At 44.0% G+C, this 19253-nt stretch overlaps 1 protein-coding gene across 3 annotated transcripts in view; it reads right to left on the bottom strand.

Moving 5' to 3' along the window:
• The window catches only part of LOC114644571 (phosphatase and actin regulator 1-like), a 269029-nt gene that overhangs the window by 167452 nt on the left and 82324 nt on the right, over nt 1-19253 (bottom strand). Inside the window, exon 1 of one of the 3 annotated variants that reach the window (XM_051928986.1) lies at nt 9991-10252. The exons of the other annotated variants lie outside the window; for them this stretch is intronic. The gene's annotated coding sequence lies outside the window, so the exon portion shown is untranslated. Of the gene's footprint in view, nt 1-9990; nt 10253-19253 lie in introns of those variants that run through there. 3 annotated transcript variants of the gene reach the window in all.

The raw sequence follows: 19253 nt of genomic DNA, 5'->3' as shown, positions 1-19253 counted from the left end.
AGATGTGAAAGACACTATATAATAGATAGATAGATAGATAGATAGATAGATAGATAGATAGATAGATAGATAGATAGATAGATAGATAGATAGATAGATAGATAGATAGATAGATATGAAAGACACTATATGATAGATAGATAGATAGATAGATAGATAGATAGATAGATAGATAGATAGATAGATAGATAGATAGATAGACATGAAAGACACTATATGATAGATAGATAGATAGATAGATAGATAGATAGATAGATAGATAGATAGATAGATAGATAGATATGAAAGACACTATATGATAGATAGATAGATAGATAGATAGATAGATAGATAGATAGATAGATAGATAGATAGATAGATAGATAGATAGATAGACATGAAAGACACTATATGATAGATAGATAGATAGATAGATAGATAGATAGATAGATAGATAGATAGATAGATAGATAGATAGATAGATAGATAGACACTATATAATAGATAGATAGATAGATAGATAGATAGATAGATAGATAGATAGATAGATAGATAGATAGATAGATAGATAGATAGATAGATAGATAGACGTGAAAGACACTATAGATAGATAGATAGATAGATAGATAGATAGATAGATAGATAGATAGATAGATAGATAGATAGATAGATAGATAGATAGATAGATAGATAGATAGACATGAAAGACACTATATGATAGATAGATAGATAGATAGATAGATAGATAGATAGATAGATAGATAGATAGATAGATAGATAGATAGATAGATAGATAGATAGATAGATAGATAGATAGATATGGGTGGGGGTCCTGGCAGGGATGGGGCAAGGTTCCTTACCTGGGAGGGAGGCCAGCCCTTTAACGGTATAAGAAACAGAGTGAAGTTCTTCCTGGGTGGGTACCCTGGCATTCCCACAGGGTTGCGCCAAGGAACAATACTTGTTTGGGAGGCCAGGGTAGTAGGAGGTCAGGGTGAGACAACCTGGAAGGACTTCATGCTCCCCTGACTCACTAGATGGCAGCCTCCCTGGGCGACTCTACCTGTGAGGACACCTGCAAGGCACCCTGGGAAATGTAGTCCAATAGTGCAGCCTTGTTGGGTTCTGTGGGTGCCACCAGTGGGTGTTGCTAAGGCTAAGTCCCTAATACTGGCAGTACTCCCGGGTCCAACTTCCTCCATGTGCGCTGGAGTTGGTTGGAAGAGGACCAAGCTCGCCTGGGAGAGAAAGAGAACTGTGGGGTCATTTAGTTGTCCTCGGCCCCATGTTGCTGTGTTTGAGACCACTTCACATTTGCGTGTCCTCGCTGCTGGTGTTCCCCCACAGTATGTATCCAGTACAACAGCACTTATTAAACCCTCAGTAACCCCTGGGTATTTCACAATTGTGTCACCCAGAACAAGTGTAACTTGTGGTGTTGGGAGGGATAATCACAGGAAAAGCACAAACCACAAAGTCATTCATTAAATATATCAAAGCAAGTGACTCACAGCGGAATATTCCAGACGACTGCTGGGCTGTTTGTCCATTTGCTCATCTCATCTCCCTGCTCCAGTCTTGCCGATGCGTCCTTATCTACTGCTAGCTGGTTAGGCCCAGGAGGGCTCAAGTTCTCAAAACATCTCTTTGGACCCATTAATCATGTCAATGAGTTATTAAAAAAAAATGGAAAGTTAGAAATGAAAGGAGTCAATCAGCCAAAAGGGGAAAAAACAAAGACACCCTTTAAATGGAATAAATGACCGAGAGCCGTTTGGTCTTGAAGAGCTCACAGTCTGACATGAGACCCCCGATCTCAAACTGAACATGCCTCCATACCAAGAGCGTGAATACCTGGTCAGTCTGAACCCTTCCTGGGGCCTTTTTTTTTGGGGGGGGGGGGGGGGGCATCACGAGGCTCCTTCTGCTTTTTCCAGAATGTTGTGAGGCTCCTGTCCAAGGATGATGTGAAGCTCGGACCCCCCCTCTCCACGTACTCTGGGATTTATTTAACTGGGTTACCAAAGTACAACTTTAGACTTGCCAGCTGCCGTCATGTCTCTAGTGATGCCACTGAAATTAATGGTGTCTTTGTAATATAAATGATTTGGTCCCCTTGGGGGGGCTTCCATCTTTACACTGCAGTTCAGAGTATTGTTGTTAGTGTGACTCCAGTTTATGAGAGAGGGTACAGACGTGAAGTAGTCTTGAAAATCCTTCTGGTGTAAGCATACCCAACTGGACTCAGATGATTAATAAATGAAAGCTGATAACCAAATGAGGGGCACCCATATTTCAGATTCAAAAGGCGTTAATGGCAGGTGGTCTTCCAAGACAATCTGCATGGACATCGGTAGTGAAAGGGGCACGAAAATTCTGTTGGGGCCACGCGGACCTGGCAGATGGACGCGGTCAGCAGTGATGGAGCCATTATTGTGTGTGTGTGTGTGTGTCTTGGGGGGGACGGGGGTCCAGAAAGAGAGACAGTTACTATAGCAGACTGGAGATAAAAGCATTAATTTAGTTCCGAAAAATGTCAAAAATGGGGGATCACACCATATGAGAGGTTTTCCATTTTCTATCTTACATCTTGTTGAGGTGCAAAGTGGCATTAACCCAGTGATGCCACAGGTGGTGCTATGACCAAATCCTGGCAACGATGGCCAAGGCATTGGAGAGATGCTGGATAGCAACATCCCAGAAACAGTAAAGCCCACTTACAGAATGTTCATCAAGCCAGGCAGCACCATACAAGCACCCAAAGAAAGACCACCGGACAAACTCCAGCCAGGTACTGAGTGGCAGACACAGGTGGGCCGACTGACGTAACAGTAAATACACTCTGGCCAGACATTGTAATGGGGTCTGCAGCAGAGGAACCTGACATCCCCTCTGAAGAAAGCATGGCTGTAGCCAATGAGAAGAAACATCTTTGGTGTACCCAAGCTGGCATCACAGTGCAAATACGCTGGCTGGAAAATCAGCATCTGCCCCCTTAGAAGTTGGGTGCCATGGTTTTCTTAGCAAAGCAGAGTTTCGGCTTATCTGTGGCATTGGCACGATGGGGTCAAACCTGCAGAAAGTAGTAAAGGAAGCTAGGAGAGGAGGGAGAGAAAGGCAACTACTGGCTGTCACTTTGGAGAAGAACAGCAATGTAAGGACAGCTGCAGGGGGTGGCAGGGAAATGTCCCCAGAGTGCCACAGCCTCCCCTCTACAGGCAGACGTACTGGAGTAGGGGGCAAAACATCTGTGAACAGCGTCCTCCAGCTGACCACCCTGCAGCTAATCTAACAGCACCAGAGGAGGTGCAGCAGGCGGACACGTCTAACCTGTGTGACACATTGGATTTAACTGAGGTGACAATTGGCTTGCTGTCTGTTGTATGAAAGGAAGGTCGATTATTATTTCATTTGTGCACAGCAGCACCATCTGCTGGAAAATGGGGGAAGTACAGGGACCCTTAGTAGTAGTATTATTATTATTATTAGTTGAGGAAGTGCAGGGTCCTTTTATATTATTATTATTATTATTATTATTATTATTGGGGTAAGTACAGGGCCGCTTTATAGTGTTATTATTATTATTATTATTATTATTATTATTATTATTATTATTATTATTATTGGGGTAAGTACAGGGCCGCTTTATAGTGTTATTATTATTAATATTATTATTATTATTATTATTGGGGTAAGTACAGGGCCGCTTTATAGTGTTATTATTATTATTAGTATTATTGGGAGAAGTTCAGGGCCCCTTTGTATTATTATTTTTATTATTAGTTAAGGAAGTGCAGGGTCCCTTAGTATTATTATTATTATTATTATTATTATTATTATTATTATGGAGGAAGTTCAAGGACCCTTTGTATTATTATTTTTATTATTAGTTGAGGAAGTGCACGGTCTTTTTGTAGTATTATTATTATTATTATAATTATTATTATTATTATTTGTTTGCCTGATGCTTTTATCCAAAGCAACTTACACCATTTAAGATACAATCCGTCCCTTTTCTTTTATTTTTCCAGTTCAAGCAAAGGCAGATGGGTTCCTTGGCTTCTAAAAATTATTTGAGTTTGGGGTTTCTAAGGCCAAGGAATCTACTGGTTATATTAATTGTATTTATCTTGCATTATTATTACTATTATTATTATTATTATTATTTGGCTGACTCCTCTAACCAAGGTGACTTACAACATTTGAGATACAACTGATCCCATTTCTTTTGTTTTTTTTCAGTGACATTCCTTATAGTTACTTGGTGTCAGAAGTGGGATTTAAACACATGACCTCAGGGCTTGAAGTCCAAGCCTTAACCACTATACCACGCTGAAACCCCTCAAAAAGTGGAAGACAAACACACATAAGAAATGTGTCAGAACTCTGCAACTGTCTCTCTTGTAAAAGACCCCTTAGCCCCTGTGAGCCATTGGGGGAGCCTCTAGGCCAGCAGTTCTCAAACTGTGGAAGTAGCAAAAAAAGGGGCGCGAATGTTGCCATATGTGGCGTAATTTCACTATTCGTTGGGAAATTTTAAACTTGTAGCGGTGTATCGGCAGCAAAAAATATAGGAATAAATTGTATTAGGGTTTCAAAAAAACGTTGGGTTGGGGGGGCGATTAAAGCTGTTATGAAAACTTGGGTCGCAAATACTTAAAGGTTGAGAAACGCTGACCTAGGCCATCTCCAGATCTACAGCGGCTCCGAACAAATGGCCAGTTTTTAATAAATAATCTGTTTGCCTGTGTCAGTCTGCGTGGGCGCGTTCGTACAACCGTGGGGAGTTGACGAGCTAATTGGGGTGAGACGCGCCTGCACGTGAGGATGCTATCATTCTCAATTGCTTCATCATCATCCTGCAGTGCGTGACTGAGACACTGCACCCACAGAGCTTTATAAGGACGGGCCGGCGCAGGAGGTGGAAAAGGATGAAAGAAAGAAAAAAGGAAAAACGAGAGAGAGAGAGAAAGACAGTGAGAAGGGAGTAGTAGAGAGAGAGGGGGGAGCGTAGTGTAGTAGAGAGACAGAGGGAGGGGAGTAGTAGGAAGAGAAAGAGAGAGAGTGAGGGGGGGTCTTGCAGAATGAGAGTGTGGCATTGGGACAGAGAAAGAGGACAAGCCAGCCGGCTAGAGAGAGCGAAGGCAGTGTGGTTAGGGGTCCCGCGACAGAGCGAGTGATCGGCGCTCTAAGGACAGATTGTACCCACTGATTGTGCTGAGGAGTGGGTGCATTCGAGGTGGCATCCTCTCCAGTGATTTGAGGGACGACTGTGTGGGCGTGAAGGATGACAACCGACCCCGAGCGGTCTGGCAGACGCCGACAGAGGCAGCTAAGACGGGGGAGTGAGAGGACCGCGGCTGCTGAAGTCTCTCCAGCTGAATGAGTGATGGCTCAGCTAGAAGACATGGAAGCAGTTGGGTTTGGCTCGCGTGGCCCAGTGTCTGGTGGTTTTTATTCTCGTTGTTAGCCTGGTTTTAAACATTTGGATTTTTTCCCGTCTTTATGGATTATTTCTGATCTTTGAGATCTGCACGTTTGGACACAAACTGTTTTGATTTTTGTTTATTGTTAATAAAAGCACTTTTGCACTTTGCACCATCTCTTTGCTTAGCTTGTGTTTTGTCCCCATCTGTCCGCTCATTCAGTTACGTTATCGACGGCGTCGGGTTGAAGAGGCACCCAAAAAACTGGAAGAGGGAGCACGAAGCCGGACCCTCATCGTCACACTGATCCAGAGCCACCTGGAGACTTCCTCTCAGCAGCCTCTATGGTGGTCCTGAGGGCTTTCCTCTTGCCAGTGATGCCAAGTAAAGGGTGGGCTGCAGAATTAGCAGACAGAAAAACCCCTGCAGCCTACTTTAGTGGGCTTGTGACAAGCTTTCTAACCTTCTAGCGGTGCTGGTCCACCAGCTCCTGATTCTTAAACCTGCTACTTCAGCTCATTTGCCTCCTCCATGTGATGCTCAAAGGGGACACCCTGCTATTTGAGGTCATGGATGGGGTCTTGAAGACATTAAGAAGGACAAGGCTGGGTCGTGAGGAAAAAACAAAAACATTTAGGAACCCCTGCTTTAGGACATTAGAACAATTCTGACAAGGAGAACATTTAAGTCAGGAGACCTCAAGACCTCCATGCAGTGTTGCTGTATTTCCAGTAATTGATTAATAACACAAGCCTGTAACTGGGATGATCCTGAAGAGAATTCCAATTCCCAGCTGAATCAGCACCAGAGAAGGAAGGCACAGCGCAATCGGTCACAATATATTGGATTTATGTGCGTTCTGTGTGAGGAATGAAAGAGGAGATAAACCATGAAATGAAACGCTAGTCAAATTACAAAACCATGAAATCTGGAAAACTAAAAATTGCGGGGGAGGATGGGGGTCTGGACTGTTTGCCAGAAAGCAAACATTAACAACAGAAGGCACTTAACTCTTAGGATGAATCCGTAAACTTGGTTGAATTCTAACATGTGGCGCCACTATAACCTCCATTGTACAGAGTGTCCTGGTTTGGCAGGATTAACAGATAACTAGTTTATAGAACAAACTGGGAGATGTGGGCAAAAGGCAAAACAAACAAAAATAAAAATAAACCGAAACCCACCGAAACCCAGACAAGAGGCAAAATATACAATCAAGAAACAGGCAAGAAGTCATTAATCGGGCAGGACTTGAAAAGCAATCACACAAAAAAGTCAAAAAGGTAGATAAGGTTTACATCCATAGATCAGATAAAGCTCAGAGCAATAGGATGACCGTTCTTCCCATCTGCTGATTAATTCAACGTCACGACCCCTAGAAACACGGGATGGGACCCTGACAACGGCACACAAAATGGCTTCCCTAAAAGGACAAAGCTACCAAAGCTCAATCTTCAGCCTTAAATCATGACACAGAGCACGTCATGTGACAGCACTTCTGGGACACGCCCCCTAGCAACACTTTGTTGTGCCCCAGCAACGTCTGCTCCTGTTAAAAAGAAAACGGCATGATGGGAAAATTCAACACAAGGTTGTAAATATTTTCCAAAGAGACAAAATCTGGCAAAAGCCGTCTTTACTTTATTCATAAGAAATGTAATGATTTACTTCATGAGGTCCCAAACAGACAAGAAGAGTCACGCCAAATATTTCAGATATTAAAATGTATTTTAACGTTGACCCCTCGTATGTCATTTATGGGGGAGAACCCATGGGGTCCGCTGCTGTGGCCTGCACCACTTCAAGTCCTTCTGAACCTTGGTGCTGTAGACACCTCTGGGTTTGCTCTTCATCATAAGGGTGTAATATTCCACACAACAGAGGGTTCAAAATGGCCTACAAATGAGGGGTCTTCTGGTCTAGAAGGCCAAAAAGAGGGGGGAACCCCACAAAGTTAGATGTCTTGCATGAGTAGACATCAAGACGAGTCAGACACATGTCACTTGTGGGGTGTTCTGGTGTCAAAGAGTCAGGAGGCGTCGGATGACAAAAGCTGAAGTGACCTCCCAGCATTCAGAAGGAATTCTAAGAAACACAATGAGGCCATCTTCAGAATCCTTGTGGTTCAAAATATCAGAAAGAAAAAACAAAAAGTGAAGCTGAGAAAAAAAGTGAAAAAAACACAACGACAATACACAAATATTACAATTCATTAATAAAAACTCAATGAAGTGTGCCTGGAGCATCCATATTGTAAGGGTGTCTCTTTAGTATTGCTGTGTATTTAAATTGACTTCCCATTTAATCTTATTTTAGCATTTATATAATATAATAATGCTGCACATTCCCTCTGTTCTCCACTCGGTCCCCTATAATTGTGTTTGTTTTGTCCCATCATAAGACCCTGCAGCCGACTCTGGAAACCTACAATGGTGCACAGGCAGGAGAAGCTGCCCACACAGAAGACCTGTCAGATAACGAGGACGAAGGTCCACAACAACAAGGGGGGCACCACAGCAGAAACTCAAGGGGGCACACGACCACCTCCAAAGAGCCTGGAGTCACCTTCTCTCTTTGGGATGAGGATGAGGAGGGTGAAGAATTGTAATCGATGCACTCCAACTATGGAGTCTCAACTTCAGAAACACCATAAGAACGTCTGCCTCACAGGGAGAGCCACCGTGGTGCCATGATGTGCGACGCACACACATGAAGGGAGCGAAGTGCTGCATGGAGAGAAGGCAAAAATCCTCCCTGATGCCACCCTGGACTGGCACTCGATCTCAGCTGGGTGTAAGATAGATAGATAGATAGATAGATAGATAGATAGATAGATAGATAGATAGATAGATAGATAGATAGATAGATAGATAGATATGAAAGGCACTATATATATAGATAGATAGATAGATAGATAGATAGATAGATAGATAGATAGATAGATAGATAGATAGATAGATAGATAGATAGATAGATAGATAGATAGATCTATCTATTATATAGTGCCTATTTAATAGATAGATAGATCTATCTATCTATCTATCTATCATATAGTGCCTTTCACATCTATCTATCTATCTATCTATCTATCTATCTATCTATCTATCTATCTATCTATCTATCTATCTATCTATCTATCTGTCTGTCTGTCTGTCTGTCTGTCTGTCTAGTATTATTAGCTCCTCAGCCGAAGGCACAGCAGCCACTTTTTCTAAAACAACACATTCCTTAATGATATTTGATTTGACTCAAGTAGACAGGCAGGTAGGCGAAGAGAGTCTGACAAGTGATGAAAAGCTAAACATGTGTTTATGTATTTACAGTATGCTCTATTTATTAATTTATCTTTTTTAGTTAATATCCTTAATACCAGATATTGTGAAAATAATCCAATAGCAGAATTATGTTTTAAAATATCTGTCCCCATTTTTTCAATGTTTCTCTCTCTCTCAAAACAGATAGTTGAAATTATCATATTCATTTTGTCTTAACATCTGCCTATCACACATATTGCATACCAGGGATTTTTCCTGCCTTGCATCCAAACCTGCTGGGTAGGCTCCACGTTTCCTGTGATCCTGCTCTGGATTAACAGGTTTAGATGATGTACATATTTTTCTTAATCTCAGACGCTGTCTCTGTCGTTTTGTGCCTGTCGATAGATAGATAGATAGATAGATAGATAGATAGATAGATAGATAGATAGATAGATAGATAGATAGATAGATAGATAGATAGATAGAAAGGCACTATATAACAGATAGATAGATAGATAGATAGATAGATAGATAGATAGATAGATAGATAGATAGATAGATAGATAGATAGATAGATATCTGTTATATAGTGCCTTTCTATCTATCTATCTATCTATCTGTTATATAGTACCTTTCTATCTATCTATCTGTCTATCTATGTATCTATCTATCTAAGTGTCTATCTGTCTGTCTGTCTGTCTGTCTAGTATTATTAGCTCATCAGCCGCAGGCACAGCAGCCACTTTTTCTAAAACAACGCATTCCTTAATGATATTTGATTTGACTCAAGTAGACAAATGACTGCCGTCTTCCTATGCAGAGGCTCTGATCCAACATTCAGTAATGAAGAAAGAACAGTTGTGTTTCCGAATGAAACCCTAGCAAGAAAGAGCGGGCAGCTGCGGGGTCTCGTTGCGTTGTCGTTGCTCACGCCGCGCCGCGCACTCCCTCGTACAACAGGCTGCATTTTCGCTTGCTCAGTTCTCTTACATGCTGATAGATGATAGAGTTCATGGGGGGGCAGTGGTGAACAATCTTTACACACACCCACACACATGAACACGCACGCACACGCACACACACTTGCATTATCTGATCATCACAGAAAATGGAAAATATTTTCCACATATAATTAAGATAAAAAACTGTATGCCAGAGATCTGCCCATGTCAGCACTCAGATGCCCGCTCTCTAGCAGATGGACGGGCCCCTTTCCTTTGAATATTACAAGCATTAAGCAGCTAGTCAAGCCCAAGCATAACAAAATTTTAAAAAAGAAAATAGAAAAATCAAAGCACCGCAAAACAAAACCCGTTGTCATCACCTACCTCTGCAGTGAGAGCTCACAGTCCGGCGTCTCTCCGACAGCCTCACAGAGCGAGCGGGCGCATTGCTAGAAAGATCAGCACGCGAAACGCAACGCAGTCTGAGGAACTGGGGGCCCCGCCGGCGACACTTCAGCAGCACGATGGAGGGCCTCTGCTCGGCGATCGGTGGGCAGAGCCGTCTGCGAGATGAAAGGGCGAGATGAGCCGTGTTCTTGGAGAGCAGACATGGGCTGTGGCGGCACTTGAGAGGCACATCTGGACCTTAGCTGCTGTAGCGGGGTGCAGCTAATGACTGCGGACGACAAACAGCAGCCCGCTCTATGGGGGTGTTTACCTGCTCTCACCGAGAAAAGAAAAAAAAAAGAAAAACAGAAAGAAACACAGTGTGCGAGTGCGTGAGAGTGTGTGAAAGTGGATGTGTCACTTTATATACATATCCAGTATATATATATATCAAATATATGTTTATAAACACACATACACAATCAGTATATATATATATATATATATACTGTGCGTGTGCATGTATATTTATATATACTGTACACTGTATATACACACGCACGTGTGAGATGTGTATATGTATGCATATATGTGTGTGTGTGTATGTGAAGTATATCTGTATATGTACAGTATATATATATAAAGTGTATATATACAGTTCAGTGTTTATGATAGATAGATAGATAGATAGATAGATAGATAGATAGATAGATAGATAGATAGATAGATAGATAGATAGATAGATAGATATTGATGGATTTGCGGCTATTTTGCGGTATTTGAAGTTGTGATAAATGGCGGTTGGTGAGAACGCCTTTACTTTTTCCTCATGTAAAATTAGCTTTTTACGTTTATTTGAAAGATATAACGGACTATAAAATGTCAATGTGGCCTGATGTTTGCTATACTACTTGACTTTTATCGACTTTTTATCGATGCACAATGTTTAAGTGAAAATCAAGTCTTGATATCTCCAGATATGTTTAAAAAAGGAAAGAATATTTCCTGGGGTGTGGTTCATTTTCCATAAGACTGCGTTTTGTAGGATAAGGATGGGCTTCCCAGCCGCGCTTTATTACCCAGACAGGTAGCCAGAGCAGGTCGACTGATGGATTGGCTGGCAAGACTAGCCAATAACTTTGTGCCCATCTGGTATAAAATAATGGATGGAGCAGCAGGAGCAGAGGATCGGGAGTTGCCCTATCCCAAAATATGCTTGGTGGCAGTGGTCCTTGTATGGGAACCCAGTCGGGACACCCGCAGGGATACTTGGGACTTGAAGTTCGGAAGTGCAGCCCTGTCAGACTCCCTGGCTACCATTAGAGGGCGCTGTTTTAGGAGGACCTCGCTACTTTTTCTGTGGCATGGAAGTGCTTCCCAAAAGACACAGCATGACACCAGAAGCATTCCAAGGTCTGACATTAAAGGGGTCCGCTGCCTTATTTCAGTCGAGTCAGAGTCGGGAGGTGGAGAGAAGAAAGAATTGTTAGGGTTGTTGGATTTTTGTACAGTGTGGCTAATTACTGCAGAGAGGGTTGTGTTTAAAGGTGTTTGTGTGGCTAAATATTCTTTATTTTATTCACGAACCGTGTGATACTGTGTCTTTGGTTTGGGGCTTTCTGGAGCCACCTGGTGGTCACAATATATACACCCAGGGAATGAGGTAGCACAGTGACATTGACTTATTGTGTTTTGGTCTCTCATGTTGTATGAAAATAATAAAAGTATCAAATGTGAAGAGACCGAGTTGAAGATCAGGCAACCTGACCCATGTCCCAGGCACCCACTCACTGGCTGAGAGTTCAAATGCTGTGTTTTGATTTTTGATGTCCTTTTTGTTCATGTTTGACTCTTTTATTTGTGTTAATATTGCTGGCCAATGCTGTGGATTCGCTGTTGTCCTCGGGGTGTCTTGTGGGTGGTTCCCCAAGGGGCGGGGCCACCTGCCCATCTCCACAAATGACTCCCTCAGGTCCTGTAAAGGCTGATGAAAACCCGCAGTCCCTTGCGGTTCATTGAACATTCTGGCACTGGGGAGTTTTCGTTGATTTTTAATTAGCTTTTGTGAACTAATTGGATTTTTGTTTCTCGACCATTCTTTGGATTTTGTGTTGTGGGACGTTGTGTGTCTTGGATCGACTCTACCTTTTTGAGGTCAACTCCTTTGGCCTCTTGAGCTGTTTGGAGCTTATTTTAGTGAAGTAAATCCTGCCTACTTATAAAGATTATCTGTTGGCCCTTTCTGTAATTAGGGGGGTGTTACATTTTTGTTTACCTGTTTGTGGCACTGGCGCATCATGTGACTACTAAACGAGTTGTCACCTGATCCGTTTTCTGTCTATTCATTTTAGCGCCCCTCCCATTGAGGACGATTCTCAAAACCAAGGGGGGCCAAGCCAGTTAGCTCCGGGTTAAATACGGTCGCACTGCTGATGTTTAGCAAACTCTAAGGCCGTTTCTTTTGTGAAGTGGTTAGTGGCGAAGACGGCCAAATGTCTGGCAGAGTTAGGTGGCATTTCAATACGTTTGATTTGCTTTTTCTTTTATGTTTATGGATGAGGTTCACCTCTCATGGCATTTCCAGTTCCAGGTCTTTTGTCCTTATCAGCCGGGGTTTGACGGTTTTCCCCCTCCTCTAGTGGACATTACGGTGAAACTTTGAAACTTGTTGGGTTCAGGAACACAAAGTTTGTGACATCCAAAAGTGTCACTCAGACCGACATTTTTTGAAAATAATAAAAAAATAAAACATAACATTTTAGTCAGTTTCACGGTGCCACTCTGAACCCATCCCAGTCTGGCACTTTTCAAACCAGCTACCCAGCACACAAGTGTCGAAAAGGTGGCACTCGGATGGTGATTTATTAGCTTATAGGGACATTACTGTTATGTATGTGAAAGAGAAAAATATGAATGCATAGCCAAGGCTGGCACCACCATTAGGGCGAATTAGGCATTTGCCCAGGGTAGACCAAGGGGGGATTTGGGGTGTTCCAGCCACATGGGTTAGCTACCGAACAGTTAGTTGGCACAATAACAAGCTTAGACAAGGGTGCAAAATAACCTAGCATTGGTACTGGGTATAACTCATTTCACAGTGGCATTCTGGCTGAGCCCAGAATTCCTCAAGTTAGTTTCAAAGGTGCCAATAGGTGGCACTCGGATGTTGATTTATTAGCTTATAGGGACATTACTGCCATGTGTGTGAAAGAGAAAAATATGAATGTATAGCCAGGGCCAGTGCCACCATAAGGGTGAATTAGGCGTTCGGCCATAATAGACCAAAGGGGGGTTTGGGGGGTCCCAGCCGCACAGGTTAGCTACTGAACAGTCAGTTGCCACACTAATAGGCTTGGCCAAGAGTGCAAAATAACCTGGCACTGGTACTGTGTGTTTCACAGTGGCATTCTGACTGAGCCCTAGAATTTCTCAAGTTAGTTTCAAAGGTGCCAATAGGTGGCACTCGGATGTTGATTTATTAGCTTATAGGGAAATTCCTGCCATGTGTGTGAAAGAGAAAAATATGAATGTATAGCCAGGGTCGGTGCCACCATAAGGGTGAATTAGGCGTTCGGCCATGGTAGACCGAAGGGTGGTTTGGTGGGTCCCAGCTGCACGGGTTAGCTACCGAACAGTCGGCTGGCACACTAATAGGCTTGGCCAAGAGTGAAAAATAACCTGGCACTGGTACTGTGTATTTCACACTGGCATTCTGACTGAGCCCTAGAATTTCTCAAGTTAGTTTCAAAGGTGCCAATAGGTGGCGCTCTGATGCTGATTTATTGGTTTAAAGGGCTGTTACTGTCACAAAACATAACATTATAGCCCATTTCACACTGGCACTCTCACCCCTTTCAGTGCCCTGCATTTTTGGTACTCCGTTCCACAGATGTCAAGAGGTGGCACCATCATAATAATAAAGTACAAAGCCCATTTTGTACTGGCACACGATGCCTGACACTTCTCAACCCTGGTGCCTCAACTCCAGTCTCCTAAGGGGTCACATCCACCAGCAACCAAAATGTCAAAATGCGTAAAAGTCAATAGGAGGCGCTGCCGACACATTTCACAACTAAAGACTCGTCACATTTTAAATGTCCGGCTTGCCAACTTCACTTCGAAGGCAGTCTCGCCACCTCATTTTTTTTCACCACACCTTAGCATGAAGTATGCCACATAAAGGCCGTCCATCCTTCTTTCAATCCATCCATTTCTATTCCCTAACTGCACACTGACAGACTGGTTGGCATGAAGTCCCCTCGCCGTGCCACTCGCCGCCTCCCTGCAAAGTGCAATTAGTCACCCATTCCAGAAGATTCCACCTTCCTTTTAATTTCGAGGCGTGCTGAGAGCCGCACAATGGCCATTCAAGCTTCAGCTTTAGCAAATGGACTGCGGTGACCTGCGGGCTGCAAGCCCAGAATTGAAAAAGCACAGAGAGAAAGGCGCGAGGAGGACGCCTTATGGGCACAAAGCAAAAGGTCTGACACGGGAGCCCTGTTGGCACAGCTGCTTATTAGCACTAACCTGCTGGCTCAAAGCATTTAAGCCCAAGCTCTGAAATGTCACCATTTATTATATTTTTTTTTATATATTTTATTTTACAGTGGGTTCACTTTTGGACAATCTGCGTTTCTTTTCTTTTTACTGCATAAGCAAACTGAATGAAGCAGAAAGACTGGAGAAGAATATTAAAGAGAAAAAAAAACGCTAATGCCTGGCAGGCCTTTAAGGCAAAAATAACAGAAATTTATTGCCGACATTGGCAAATGTGTTGGTCCCCCTTACAGCTCCTTGAAAAAGTGCCATCTGCCCCCTGTGGCGGACAGCCGGAACCCTTGCCTGGCTGGGACGCCTCCATGCTGGGAGGACCTGGGGAGTCAGCCTATCCAGAGTGTTACCCCCCAGAGCACTAGATGGCAGCCCCCCTGGGTGCTTCATGGGAGTTGGTGTTTGGTGCAGCCCTGTTGGGATCGGTGGGCGCCACCAGGGGGTGCTGTAGCTGCTGCTGGGCCCCTTATTACAGCTCTTCAGCCACTACTATGAGAGGAGGAGGAGGATGAGCAGGAGGAAGACTATGCTTGCTGGGGGGGGAGAGTGAAGGAGAAAGAGCAGAAAAAGAAAGAAAAGGAGAAAGGAAAGAGGTGCCTTGTGCTTTGGGACTGTGTGCTAGACTTGTGGGGACCGGGGACGGTGTCTGTCTGTGTCAGGGTTGGCCTTTAAACTCTGAAAAGTGACAAAATTTAATGCCATTATCCCCTGCGTACCTGCGTGCCTTTGAGATGTCTTCGAACAAAGCACACACAGCAAGCGTGACCAAGTGAGATCAAAGATCTGCAAAGATCTTCTAAAATGGCCTGCACACGATTGTCGGGACCCCCTTGAAGAGACCCTAAATAATTAGATTTGAGGGATTTTTCAAACTTGCTGTTTTCTTGTATTCATATCACACACACACACACACACACGTCCCCAATTGTGCAGTCAGGCTGAAAAGGAGACAAGTCGTCACCTCTGCTGTTTGGTGTCATCGGGTGTCCCACACTGAACGAGGACGAGAGAAAGCAAAGGAGAGCGTCGTCTGAGGGGATCAGAAAGACCAGCATGTTAAAGGCCGAGGCTAGAAGACCACCACGTTCAAGCAGCTTCATGGTCCTCTGACGACAGCTACAAATGTAATGAAGAAGATGAAGGTCAAAACAACTTGACTGAACGTGGCCACAGGAGGATGGACAGGCAGAAGGACAGTGAGAATGGTGGACAAAAAGACAAAGGACAACATCCAAGTTGAACTCCAAAGTCAGGGTCCATCAGTGTCTGATCACAAATGAGTGACGGTGGGCTCAATGGAAGAAGACCCAGGAGGACCCCACATAACAAAGCCAGCCTGGACTTTGCTCAACTGCATATTGACAGGCCGCAATGACTTCTGGGTGAAGGCCCTTTGGGCAGATGAGACAACACTGGAGCTTTGAGTCAAGTCTCATCAGCTCTGTATGTCCATAGGTATAAAAATGAAGCTTTCAAAGAAAAGACCACCAGACCAACTGTGAAACAAGGAGGAGGCTCAGTGATGTTTGGGGGCTGCTTTTCTGCATCTGTCACGGAATGCCATTGAGTCTGTGCAAGGAACGATGAAATCTCAAGACCATCAAGACATTCTGGAGTGACATGTCCTGCCCAATGTCAGAAAGCTCTGCCTCAGTCGCAGGTCACAGACCCCCAAACTGGGTTAGGAGCCAAAACACACAGCAAAAAAACACCAAGAATGACTGAGAACACAACATGGGATCTTCTATGAGCCCATCAAACATCTATGGAGAGAACTGAAACCTGCCATCTGGAGAAGAACAACCTTCACACCTGACCCAGCTGGAGCAGTTCACTCAGGACGAGTGGGCCGCACAACCTGTGGACCGGTGGCAGACTTCTCATGGAAAAACTCGATTGTATGGAGGGAATGTAAACTCTAAAGGTTGTGCCACCAAATATGAGGTGGGGGGGGGGGGGGGGGGGTCCCATCATTTGTGCCCAGGCCTCACCAGTGTGTTATAAAGCTTGAGCAGAACATCCTATGACTTGTACTGCACACATCAAGGCACTATATATCCTGAAATTCTCTTAGTCATCCTAAGGTCTTCTGAACACTGCCTGGCAGATAATAGTGTGGTGTCCCCAATGACTCTGATATGCAGTCACTGTCCCAATCCACTGGATTAATTCCCTTCATCACTGTAAACACTTAAGTCAGGTCTCCTCTTCATCTCTGTAAAGGCTCAGCTCTTTGAATCTTTTCTCCTAACTCATCCCCTGTAGCCGCCTGTAATCAGCCTAGTCACTCTTCTCTGGACCTTCTCTAGTGCTGCTATGTCTTTATGGAGACCCAAACTGCACCCAGGACTCCAGATGAGGCCTCACCAGTGTGTTATAAAGCCTGAGCAGAACCTCCTGTGACTTGTACTCCACACATCAAGGCGCTATATAACCTGACATTCTGTTAGCTTCTGAACACTGTCTGTCAGTTGATCGTGTCGAGTCCACTATGACTCTTAAGTCCTTCTCATAGGGCGTACTTTCGATTTTCAGACCTCCCATTGTGTATTTAGTTCTAACAAGAACTAAACTTAATGCAAGCGATGGACTAAGCTGTTTTCATGTTTCCTCATAACTCATCCCCTGTAGTCCTGAATCAGCCTAGTCGCTCTTCTCTGGACCTTTCTCTAGTGCTGTTATGTCCTTTTTGTAGCCTGGAGACCCAAACTGCACCCAGGACTCCACATGAGGCCTCACCAGTGTGTTATAAAGCTTCAGCAGAACCTCCTGTGACTTGTACTCCACACATCAAGGCGCTATATAACCTGACATTCTGTGAGCCTTCTTAATGGCTTCTGTCTAACAGTCGATACCTTAGAGTCCACTATGACTCCTAAATCCTCCTCATAAGGTGAACCCTCGATTTTCCGACCGCCCATTGTGTATTCAAACCTCACATTTTGACTTCCTATGTGTAATTCTTTACATTTACTGACATTAAATTTCATCCTCCATAAATCTGCCCAAGCCTGTCTGTTGTCCAAGTCCTTCTGTGATGGTGTAACGTATTCCAAATTATCTGCTAATCGGCCTCTCTTGGTATCATCTGCAAACTTAACCAGCTTGTTACTTATATTCCTATCTAAATCTCTATATAAACTGCTCAAAAAAAATGAAAGGAGCACTTTGAAAACCCATCAGGTCTCAATGGGAAAACAAATCCTGCTGGCTCTATAAAACTGCTATGGACTGATATGGTGATGTGTGAGGAACGAAAGGATGGGAATGTAAATGATCAACCAACAGAGGGACACCCCAAAAATCAAAGTGAAGAAATGATGCATCAGGCAGGCATGCAGGTGAGTCCATTTGGCCGAAATTTCATTGCAGCAACTCCAAATCATACTTAGTAGTTGTATGCCCCCCACCAATGTCGGGGCATGGTCCCAATGAGATGACAGATGATGTCCAGATCTGGACCAGGGCATCACTGAGCTCCTGGACAGTCTGAGGAATCGGACGGACCCAAGCATAATGTCCCACCCAGAGATGTTCTATTGGATTGAGGTCAGGCAAGTGAGCGTTGGGAGGTCCAGTCAATGGTATCAAGTCCTTCATCCTCTCGCCACATGAGGCCGGGCATTGTCGTGCACCAGGAGGAACCAGCATAGGGTCTGCCAATGGGCCCAAGGACTTCATCCTGATACCTAATGGCAGTCAAGGTGCTGTTGTCCTGCCTGTAGAGGTCTGTGTGTCCCTCCATGAATATGCCTCCCCAGACTGTCCATCACTGACCCCCCCCATCAAGCTGCTCATGCTGAACTATGTTACAGGAAGCATAATGCTCTCCACGGCTTCTCCAGACCTTTTACTGTTAGAGTCTGTCACATGTGCTCTCATCTGTGAAAAGCACAGGGTGCCCATCCAGTGTTGGGCCTACCAATTCTGGTATTCTATGCTCCACAGTGCCCATTAGAGGACATTGGGCCCTCAGGCCACCCTCATGATGTCCGTTTCTGATTGTTTGCTCAGAGACATTCACACCAGTGGCCTGCCTGCCTGCTGGAGGTCATTTTGTAGGCTCTGCCAGTTCTCATCCTATTCCTCTTTGCCCAAAGGAGCAGATAGCGGTGTGTCCTGCTGATGGGTTAAGGACCTTCTTACGAGGCGCCCTGTCCAGATCTCCTAGAGCACAGGTGTCAAACTCCAGGCCTGGAGGGCCGCAGTGGCTGCAGGTTTTCATTCTAACCTTTTTCATTACAAGTGACCAGTTTTCACTGCTAATTAACTTCTTTTCTTTAGCCCTGTTTTAAGGATTCAGTCCCCTGAATTGATTCTTTTCTTCATTAAATGACAGCCAAACAGAAATTAGATGTGAAACGAGTCAACAGATTATCAATTAAACTGGGGATTCAAACTCCAACCAATTTCACTCCAACCACTTTCTTAATGAAATGCTGATTCTTGTTAATTGAACCCGTCATTTAACACCATGGCTTGTTGCTGCTCTCGTTCTGCCACAGCAGACATTTCCAAAACTGTTGATTGTCTGTTTTACTGAGACCTTCACCCTTCTTTATTTTCAGCTATGGTGTGATGGGCACAGGGGAGCTGGTCATGTGGCTGCTTGTTTTGTGTCTCATTATTGTTTGGCTGCTAATTAAGGACAAAGAAACAACTAAGGGGTCTGAGTCACATCAATTAAAACAAAGGCATAAGAAGTTAAT

This window comes from Erpetoichthys calabaricus, chromosome 6 (assembly GCF_900747795.2).
Source record: "Erpetoichthys calabaricus chromosome 6, fErpCal1.3, whole genome shotgun sequence".
Classification (NCBI taxonomy): domain Eukaryota; kingdom Metazoa; phylum Chordata; class Cladistia; order Polypteriformes; family Polypteridae; genus Erpetoichthys; species Erpetoichthys calabaricus.
The sequence above is the reverse complement of the archived record's forward strand: the minus strand, read 5'-3'. Positions and strand labels throughout refer to the sequence as shown.